The following is a 10000-nucleotide window of genomic DNA, read 5'->3' as shown; positions in this document are numbered from 1 at the left end:
ACACCGTTTCTTACTATTGGACGCATGTAATTCCTAATAGCAACGCATTTTTTCTTATTGAATTTCATGGACAAATATCAATACAATGACGTCATCATGACAAACATCAAGCTCTCTTAAGCAAGAATTGTAAAAAAAGAAAATACATATTCTATAAAACCCAATAAAATATTTATATCCTGGAATTAACCTGAAATGAATGGTTGGGAATTGTTATGTATGAATTGTGTTTTGTGGCTGAAAAACTTCTTTTTTATGAGGGATTAATTTTTTGGTTTGAAATAAGAAAATATCAAAATTTCTTAAACTTAGTGAAATTGCATCAGCCGATAAGGCTTTGTTTGACCACTATGACAATCATTGAAAGCTTTATAACAGAAAGAATTTATTACTATCATTAATAAAAGGAAGGCCAAAGAGTAATCAATCCAATGGATCAATCTCGGCTCTTACAGAGCTGGCCAATAAGTTATTACCTCCGCCAACGAAGTTGGGAATAGGTTGTGTATTCGCCTCTGTTAGTTCGTTAGTCTTTTTATTTGTGAACAACTTCCCGGCCACAATTTTACTCACAGACTAGTGAAACTTTCAGGGATTAATTGTTATGTTGAAAGACATAGAAGAGATTCAATTTTTAAAACCCTAAGTCATAGGTCAAGGTCAAGATCGAGCAAAAGGTCGACCGAATTAACCCAAAATTTGCACATGCTTGTCTCACAGACTTCAAATACGCCGACGGTCTAAAATGAAAAGGCAATGGGATTTCGAAGAAATAAGCTTCCGTGGCGGAGGTCTGCACTCTCAGAGTGGTGTTGTAGTTAGTAAATAAAAATGACATTAAAATTATATATGAGTATTTAACTTTTCGTTTTATTCTTCTCGGTTTTTCAGAAGAAGCCGTCAATTTATACATTTATTTAATCTGAACATAAAGCAATGAGCGATTTTGTATTCATTATTAAAGCTAGAAAATTATGGATAACGTTTCAAAGGAGGAAAATAATAATAATAATAATAATAATAATAATAATAATAATAATAATAATAATAATAATAATAATAATAATAATAAATAAAGTGGGAGAATCGTGTGATAGAGACAGAGACAAACGTAAGGGATAGTCCAGAGATCCACACCAGGCCTCCCATGCCTTATGGCCACATTTATATTGTATCTTACTATACCATTGGTCCATTAGTAATTTTTTTTTATATTTATATGCATTTTGATTAATATTGGTATTCTTGATTTTTATGGTATTGTAAAAGTGCAAGAAGTTTAACACTTGTGCCAACATTCGATTTACAAATGAATATTACATTTATGTATTTTATTGATGTTTCTCTAATTAAAATGATTATTATTTGTACGGATGTTGTCTTCATATCATGACAACTTTGGTTTTTTGTTTACAATTTTCAGTGAGAGTTTAGGCGTTGCAATTGGATCTTCGAATTCAGCAACATTCAAAAGCACTTCTTCATAAGAACACTTCAGATCCACGAATCAAGAAGAACTTCTGTCCATAGATGGCGTAAGTGTTCCTATATGCATTTTCCAGTTTATCTACCGTTCAAATTCGTTTTTCATAGGAAAAATGGAAAGACTATTAGTTTTTTAAGATTCCATATTAGTTTTGCATTCCTTTTTGCATTTTCCTTTTTCGTGTCTGTGGTTTTTCGTTGGTAAATCATTACTTGTGTGTTATCTCGCTTGTATGATACATCGAAGCCACAAATTCCTGCATAACCTAACATAGGAAGCTGTGTCCTTGCTCGTTGGCTGGGATTCTCATTATTACCGTACATCTCTCTCTCTCTCTCTCTCTCTCTCTCTCTCTCTCTCTCTCTCTCTCTCTCTCTCTCTCTCTCTCTCTCTCTCTCTCTCTCCTCTCTCTCTCTCTCTCTCTCTCTCTCTCTCTCTCTCTCTCTATCTCATCCTTCCATATTTTACTTGAGGATACACTTGGGTACACCTTCGTATCTTCATCCCTCTTATTGATTTCAAACATATTTTCCACCAAAGCTAGGATCAGGAGTAGTCAGGCAATGGCTGTTGATGACTCGGCAGGTAGACATATAGTCTCTCCCCCACATCCTTATCTCATAAGGATGGTGAGGCTGTCGACACCACAAGAAAATAACGAAATTGAATGGGTCTCAAACCCCCGTCCAACAGATCGCCAGACATAGATGTTCTAAAATGAAATTTAATCTACAAAAATTAATAGTCTCTACGACTCATCGTATTCAATGTACGAAAGAAAAGAGCCGCACTGACACATCTATGTGGATATGAGAATAGATTCAGTCTCGAACAGTTGTATGTGAAATCCCCGTGTAAAGTTTCATGAGCAGAGAAGCATTGAAGGGAAAAACCTTCAGTTTTCTAAGTAAGAAAAAAAAGGAATATTCAATTGGCCTTTGAAATCTCACACTCCTTCTAGGTAAAAATGTCTTCAATTTATCGGTACCATCGATGTAAATCCAGGAGAGTGGAGCAGTGGCTAGATCCAGATATATTGATATACATATTTTTATTTATGTGTTTCAGGTAGTTTATGAAATCATAACCTTGTATTTTGTAGACAATCTGTGCGCTATGATAATTGTTGTTTTGTAATACTAGAAACCTTATTCATATTTCCTTCACAATTGTGTAATTTCAATGTATTACAGATTTTGCATGTATTTTGCTAAAGGTTTCTATGAGGAAATTTTGGAGTAAAATGTTGAAATAGTTAACATAAAAAAACACCATTATTCGTAGTTTTTTCCTGTATATATATATATATATATATATATATATATATATATATATATATATATATATATATATATATATATGTATATATATATATATAAATGTTTGTGTGGTGATACCTTAGCGTGGGAAAATGGTTTGTGTATCGCCATGATCAGTAAAGCTGTACTAGCCAAGGCCAACCATACTAGGTTGGTTTGCTATGAGTGACCAGACTAATCTCTCCCACCATCACCAATACGCAGTTGCCAGTGTGGTGATGAAAACTTAACAAAGGCCACATATGAAGCACCAAAAAGACATATCTGAGGCCTTTGTCCTGTAGTGGACTAGAAATGGCTGTGTTTGTTGAATATATATATATATAAGGGATTTTGAGCGAAGCGAAAAATCTATTTTTGGGTGAGATAGCCATGTCGTCCTGATGGAAGTTCCTTCATTAGTAGCTTCCTAGGTTATATGTGACTACAGTGATATATCCCAGAGAATTTACCGAAGGTACCCAGAATTCTAACTCCTGGAGCAAATATCAATTAAAATTTTAAGAAGGGATATCGCGTAAGGACGTAATGGCACACCTCATAGCAATCTGCACCCCAGATAGAGTTTTACGTTCGAGGAGGTGTTGCAAAAATAAAAGGGGGGCCCTTCAAAGGCCATCCCCGTTCCCTACTACTATCGATAGCACAACAACGCCATCCCTATCGATAGTACAAAGCGCCATCCCTACGATAGTGGCCATACCTTGTAGCATTGAGCATAGGCTGTTACAGATACAGTACTACGGGAGGGAAACTGAAGATCTCTTCTACAGAAGAGAAGGGTGGGTCCATCAGGACGACATGGCTATCTCACCCAAAAATAGATTTTTCGCTTCACTCAAAATCCGTTTTTTGGGCTCAACCCATGTCGTGCTGATGGAAGCATAGAAGAGCATTAATGTATCTGTGGATTTTCCATCAGTGCCTAAATCTTATATCAACCTTTTCAATGGTCATACTGACCATATGAGACTAGTGACAATACCGTTATATGTTATCATCACTAATCATAAACAATGTTAGTGCTTCCTGCCTCCTACAGGGAAGAGTCATCTAGACAGTTGAAAAGGGATTTCAAAGTTAACATAAAAAGTATGACCAAACTTAAGTACACACTGAATCTACAAATAGTCTCAAGTTGTATATTTGGCCAAAATGACATCACTGTTTCTTATGTCTAACCTTTGATGCATACAAATATGTGAAGGATGCATTCTAGGTAAATAAAAAGTCTGGCATGTATAGATACAATTGTCTGGCGAAGGTGGACGCACTACATTCTAATAGACATTTATTTCTAATAAATGACTACAAGAGATGGTTAACAAAACGAATGTAGTCTGATAATGGGATTATACCTGAAACGAGTACAGGAATCGTATTTCTTTCTTGAAAGAATGAAGTCAAGAAATGCCACTCTTAGATTGAAGAGAAGATAAAATATAATCGCTCTTCATAATACCTGAACTGGTTACCATTAACTGCACTATGTACTTCGTACACCGGCACTAGAGCTATCTGTATAATTCCAAACCGGGGATTTTAGAACAGAGCTAGTATTACCATGGTAACACTTAAATAAAAGAAGACATACTTAAAAAGGATGACTTCCTCTCCCCTTAACTGACAGTCCCAGTCAATTATCTGTTCATCGTAGAATAAACGGCAGAGTAAATAAGTTACCTGACGTCACCACATATTGCTTCAGATCATGGACTAGCATAACATAGTGTTTGTAGAACATCCTGGATAATTCTTATCCAGTGCATGTCCGAGGACAAGTGAGGACCCAAACCAAAAATAGTTTATCACAAAAATTAGGGGGCAGGTTTTAATACACTACCTGCCACCACTACAAAGTGTTTCAGTTCATGCACTTTTTTTGCATAGTGTTTGTAAAACTCTCTGGATGATTTCCATCCAGTGTATGAACGCAGATGCTCAAAGTCCATGTACTGAAAGAAGTTCAGTGATGAAGCAATCTTTCTCGGATCATGACCTGTGGGAGTACTGTCCGGATCCGCTCTACGAATAAAGTAGGTGAGCTTAGCCCTTAGTTGATTGAGAGATAAATTTGATCCCGAAATTTCTCCTTTAAAAAGCTGTCCTCCCCTGAAGTCTGAAGTTCTACGAAGATAGACCTTTAGACACTCTACAGGACATAGAGAGACATCATCCTTCAGAGGACAGATTCTCCAGGGACCCCACCTCTTAGTGGGTAGCTCGTTTTTAGCGAGAAATGATGGATCAGGAAAGAGATTCAGTTCTCCTAAATCTGTGAACTGAATGTGGCCCTCATCTCTCGATAGAGCCACTATTTCACTAACTCTAGCCCCAGAGGCTATTGCGAACAGGAAAATAACCTTTTGGGTTAGATCCTTAAGAGAACAATCATCATTGTTCACTGATGAGGCATAATGTAAGACCTTGTCTAAAGACCAAGAGATGGGCTTTGGTGGTGCTGCAGGCCTAAGTCTAACACATGCTTTTGGAATCTTGTTAAAGATTTCATTTGCCAGATCCACTTGGAAGGCATATAGGAGAGGTCTAGTCAAGGCCGATTTGCACGTATTTATCGTATTGGCCGCCAACCCCTGGCTATGAAGGTGGACAAAGGACAGACAGAAGTTCATAGAAATTTTTTTCAGTACTTTTGATTTAACAAACTCCACCCACTTCTTCCAGGAAGACTCATATTGTCTTCTAGTAGACTTAGCCTTGTATTCTTCTAAGAATTCTATATTGCCTTCTGAGATCCCAAACCTCTTTCTAACCGCTAGGGCATGAAATTCGTGAAATGAGGGGTTTTGGTTCTCCGTGATAAACCTAAGGCAGTTTATTTTTGAATATTCAGAAATATAGCTAGGATCGGAACTAGGACCGGCCTCATCTAGTCTATCAGCCTCATTAGAGGATCCTCGTAAGGGGCTATTTAACGAGGTACTATCTTGAAGATGCTCGTGATGAAAAGATCCAGCTGCAGTTCCGGGACTTGTTCCTATCTGGGATGGAATATGTCTGCGTCCATGGACCATTCCAGCTCTATCTCCTTGAATTGAGATAGAGTATCCACCTTCACCTCGTGGATCAGTTTTAAGTGAACTGCTGTTAGGTGCCATTCCTTTAAGAAAGGGATGGGTAACTTCACCAGAACTGTACGAGATGTTCGATTGTGAAGTCATATTTGATCTCCTCCAGCATTTGATGCATGTTTTCTCCAAACCCTTAACACATCCTTCTGATGTGCTCATTGTACAAGGTCTGTCAGAATTGCGAACCAGGGAAAGTTTAGCGTTTTCCCTTGCTAGCGTTTCGGGAATCTGATCGATCAGCTGAGTCTCTTGACGGATCTTGTGAGCTCCTTTTAAATACCCAAGAGGAAATTGAGTTGATGTGACTGAAAGCTTCGATGGTTTCTTAGCCATCGAAACCATAGATCTGGAGAAAGTCGAGTCTTCTAGAGACAAATCTTGCATCTGCGATGTCCCGGGAACTGGGTCATCTATATGAAGATACTTAGGACTGGGAGTCTGATACGTATCTAATCTAGGATGAATATTACTCTTCGTGACATGAATCCTAGATAGGAGGAAGGGGGGTGGTTGGCTGGAAGGTTCCGGGGGACACCTTTCAGGTCTGGTAAGACTACGAACACCCTTAATTGGAACAAGGTCCATATGTTCAGAAGGATTAACATTCAGAACTTGTAGTTTACTATAAACTTGTCGAGTGGCGACAGGTTCAGAATGACTCGGAGATTTGTGGAGTCCTTCTCGTGAACAGAAAATGGCCTTCCCTGGAACTCGACGAGCCGTAGCTTTCTTGCTACCTGTATGCTCTACAGCTCTCAGGTATACTCCTCCAGGAGAGTTTTGAACTGTAGGAGAAGGTAAGACAGCGAAAGTAGGGACATTTCTGTTTCCCACCAATGGCTCATTTCAAATAGGCTCTGGACCAAAGGATCGAAGGTCCTGCAATCCTGGGGGAAAGTTCCTCCTAGCCGAAGCATCTTTATGCTTCGAATAATCAGCAGGTTTAGTATTTTGACCACTTGCCTGTAGCATTGTGGTCACTGGAATATTTCCAGTAATTTCGATCTTCTTTTTAGGTTGGGGACCCACAACCACAGAAGATTTTCTCTTTGAGGGAATGCCCCATTTCCAGAGAAGACTTATGTTCTCCATGGTGGCATTCTTAATTACTTCCTTAATGACCTCTTGTGGGAAGAGGTCTTTACCCCAGATGGTGGAAGATATTAGCTTCCTTGTTTCGTGTTTTACTGTTGCAGCAGCGAACACAAACTCTCTACATGCTCTCCTAGCCTTCACAAAGGCGTAAAGGTCCTTTACCAAGGTAGCCATATGCATTTTGGCTATGACCATGAGCATGCCTGGGGTGTTTTCGTAGGTTGAACACAACTCTATGTAGTTTTGTAGAGAAAGGGATGTCGCAAGTCTCTTCTTTGACTCGAGTTCATTAAACAAGAGCAAATCGGACAAAATAGGGAGACATACATTGTCGACTTGCGACATCCTTGTCTAATTTTCCTACCGAAAATGTCAAATGGACTTCCTTCCCATCCTTTTCCTGACCGGGAAAGGCTAGTGACAAAGGCTTGCACTCATTGAGTGTAGGACATGGTTCACCCGCCTCTACAGCTTTGGTAACCGAAGTAAATGCCTCCCCCATAAAGGGGAAAGCGAGTGAAGTAGGAGCAAGAAAGGAAGGGTGTCTGTTATTCAGTGAGAATACCTTCGTCTCTGAATAACCCGCCCTCTTCAGATTACCTGAAAGGATAGCCTGTGCCTTACCATGGTCAAGAATCATGACCTCCTTCTGTTCCATTCCTTTTCCTGACTTTGGTTCATACAACAGTCGAGCCCAACAATTAGGGAAAGCATCAAAGCTTGGCCAAAATTGGATTTTGTCCAAAGGAACAGCACCTAATTTCTCTGAGATGTAGAGATTGCCATTTGAAATCGACATCTGTTCCGCAAACCTCCAGGGATTGGTTATGGAGCATGTAGGAAGGTCTTGATTCATGGGTCGTTTGACTGACCCGTGGGAAGCAACAAGAGAAGCTTTACAAGGTTCTATCTTGTGTTTTACTTAATGCTTTTTTCTTTGTTTACCAAAGCTCTCTATCTGATTCTTCAGTTGGATACATAACTGTACCACATTATCCAAAAGAGGGGTAGAAGACGAAGATGTTGACATCGGTGGCTCTTTAGCCGGCATAGGCGGAGGAAAGTCCGACACAACATATTTCTCTTCTACCTTAGGGCACTTCTTGCCCTCGATCCCAAAGGTTTTCTCGCCATCAGGCACTGAGGCACTACTATATCCTCACTTAGCTTTGGAAATAATAGCTTACGCATCATATCATTAGGTAGGAAAGGTCCCTGAGAGATCTTTCGGAAGCCTCTCACCCAGTTACGTAATTTATACTGAGCTATATCCCTAGACTCTGTAGACTTGGGATTATCAAAACCTTCAGACATCAATGTCCGACATATATTGCAACCCTGTGGGTTCCAATAATGTAGGGATCCGGAAATAATATTGCAGGGGGCATGCAACCTGCAAGTATTATGACCGTAAAAGTCCTTACTCTTGGCTTTGCAGGGGACCACAGCACAAGATATCTGGTGTTCCTCCTGTAAAGAAAGGAAAACCAAATGAGTATACAAGGGATTATTTCACTGATAATCAACAGGTAAATGTCATCTACAACAGAATAGCTTAGGATAGTAAGCTATAAAGGGATAGTAGGAGATACATACTTGTGTACCCCCGCGAGCAAATGCTGCTACCTCCCCTCAGTATTAACTACATGGAGGTTTCTCTGTTGATGACTGATTCCAAATCAGACTATTGAAGAAAATATTCCTTCAATATATAAGCGGTATCAGCAGAAAAACTCGCTGAAGGATACCCAAGGTATGCTAGAAAATACTACTGTATCATGGTACTGTAGTTTTCTAAATGCAGTAAGTCTATATAGCAAATTATCGACTACTGTACCTATGTACTGTAATCTAGTCATTATGCTGCCTACCAGACGGCATAAGACAGAAGGGTCCATCCAGCATAAAGCCAGATGGACTAGGAAATTAAAGACATATATTAGTATATCCGACTCAGGTCATTTGCTGTAGTCTTCCTACTATATTAAATTATAGAGTTTCCTGATCAGGGAGACTCAAGGAAAGGCTGTACCTTTTAAAGGTTAGGAGTGTATAACTCTTGCCTTGGAGTATTTAATATTGTAGGATAATCCTAAACTGATTTCCAATCAGGATATTGAAGAAATCATATTCATTCAATATAGGATTAGGCTCAGTAAATACCCGAGCTGGATATCCAAAATATATTGGAAATAACTACTAGTACAAGAAATATAGTAGTTTTCTATCTACAGTATATACTATACTGAGATATACTGGCTATCTGTATAACCTATACAGTAGTTGATCCGGCATGTTGCCGGTCTAGCTAGGACTTGCCGGCATACCCGGCAGAACTAGCGAGACAGAGAGAGAGACAGTATGGAAAAAAGGGCTATCCTTTACTGTAAATGTATACAGTAATTAAGGAAGTAAAAGTCTAATAGACTGCCTTTTTTTCCGAAAGAAGGTTCTAATAGAAGGGGAGAATGTAACATTCAGGCTTCTATATAGCTACAGTACTGTTGCCGGCAACCCGCTGACAGTACAAAAACAGTCGGCGCGCTGCCTATCGAGTCAGCACTGACTTTGCCGGCAGCACACAGGCAACAGAACCTATAGCAACAGTCCAAGGGAGAACTGAAGAACATTGGGGACAGAAGGGACTACCCACTCACAGCCATCATGGACGTAACTGCCAGCCATGCCAGCAGCTAGCGAATGTGCCGTCAGCCGCCAGCCGTGACGGCAGCCGCCGGCAACGCCGCCAGCCGCACGCAATGTCAGCAGCCCCCGACAGTCCATGATTGTCGGCAGCCATCTAGGCTGTCGGCAAGGCCGGCAAAAGGTTATTATGCCGTTAGCCACCAGCAACGTCGGCAGCCGCCGGCAACGTCGGCAGCCGCCGGCAACGTCGGCAGCCGCCGGAAATGTCGGCAGCCGCCGACAGTCCATGACTGCCGGCAGCCATCTTGGTTGCCGGCCAGGCCGGCAAATGGCTAACATGCCATCAGCCGCCGGAAACGTCG

This window comes from Palaemon carinicauda, chromosome 32 (genome assembly GCF_036898095.1).
Source record: "Palaemon carinicauda isolate YSFRI2023 chromosome 32, ASM3689809v2, whole genome shotgun sequence".
Classification (NCBI taxonomy): Eukaryota; Metazoa; Arthropoda; class Malacostraca; order Decapoda; family Palaemonidae; genus Palaemon; species Palaemon carinicauda.
Note: the sequence above shows the minus strand (reverse complement) of the source record.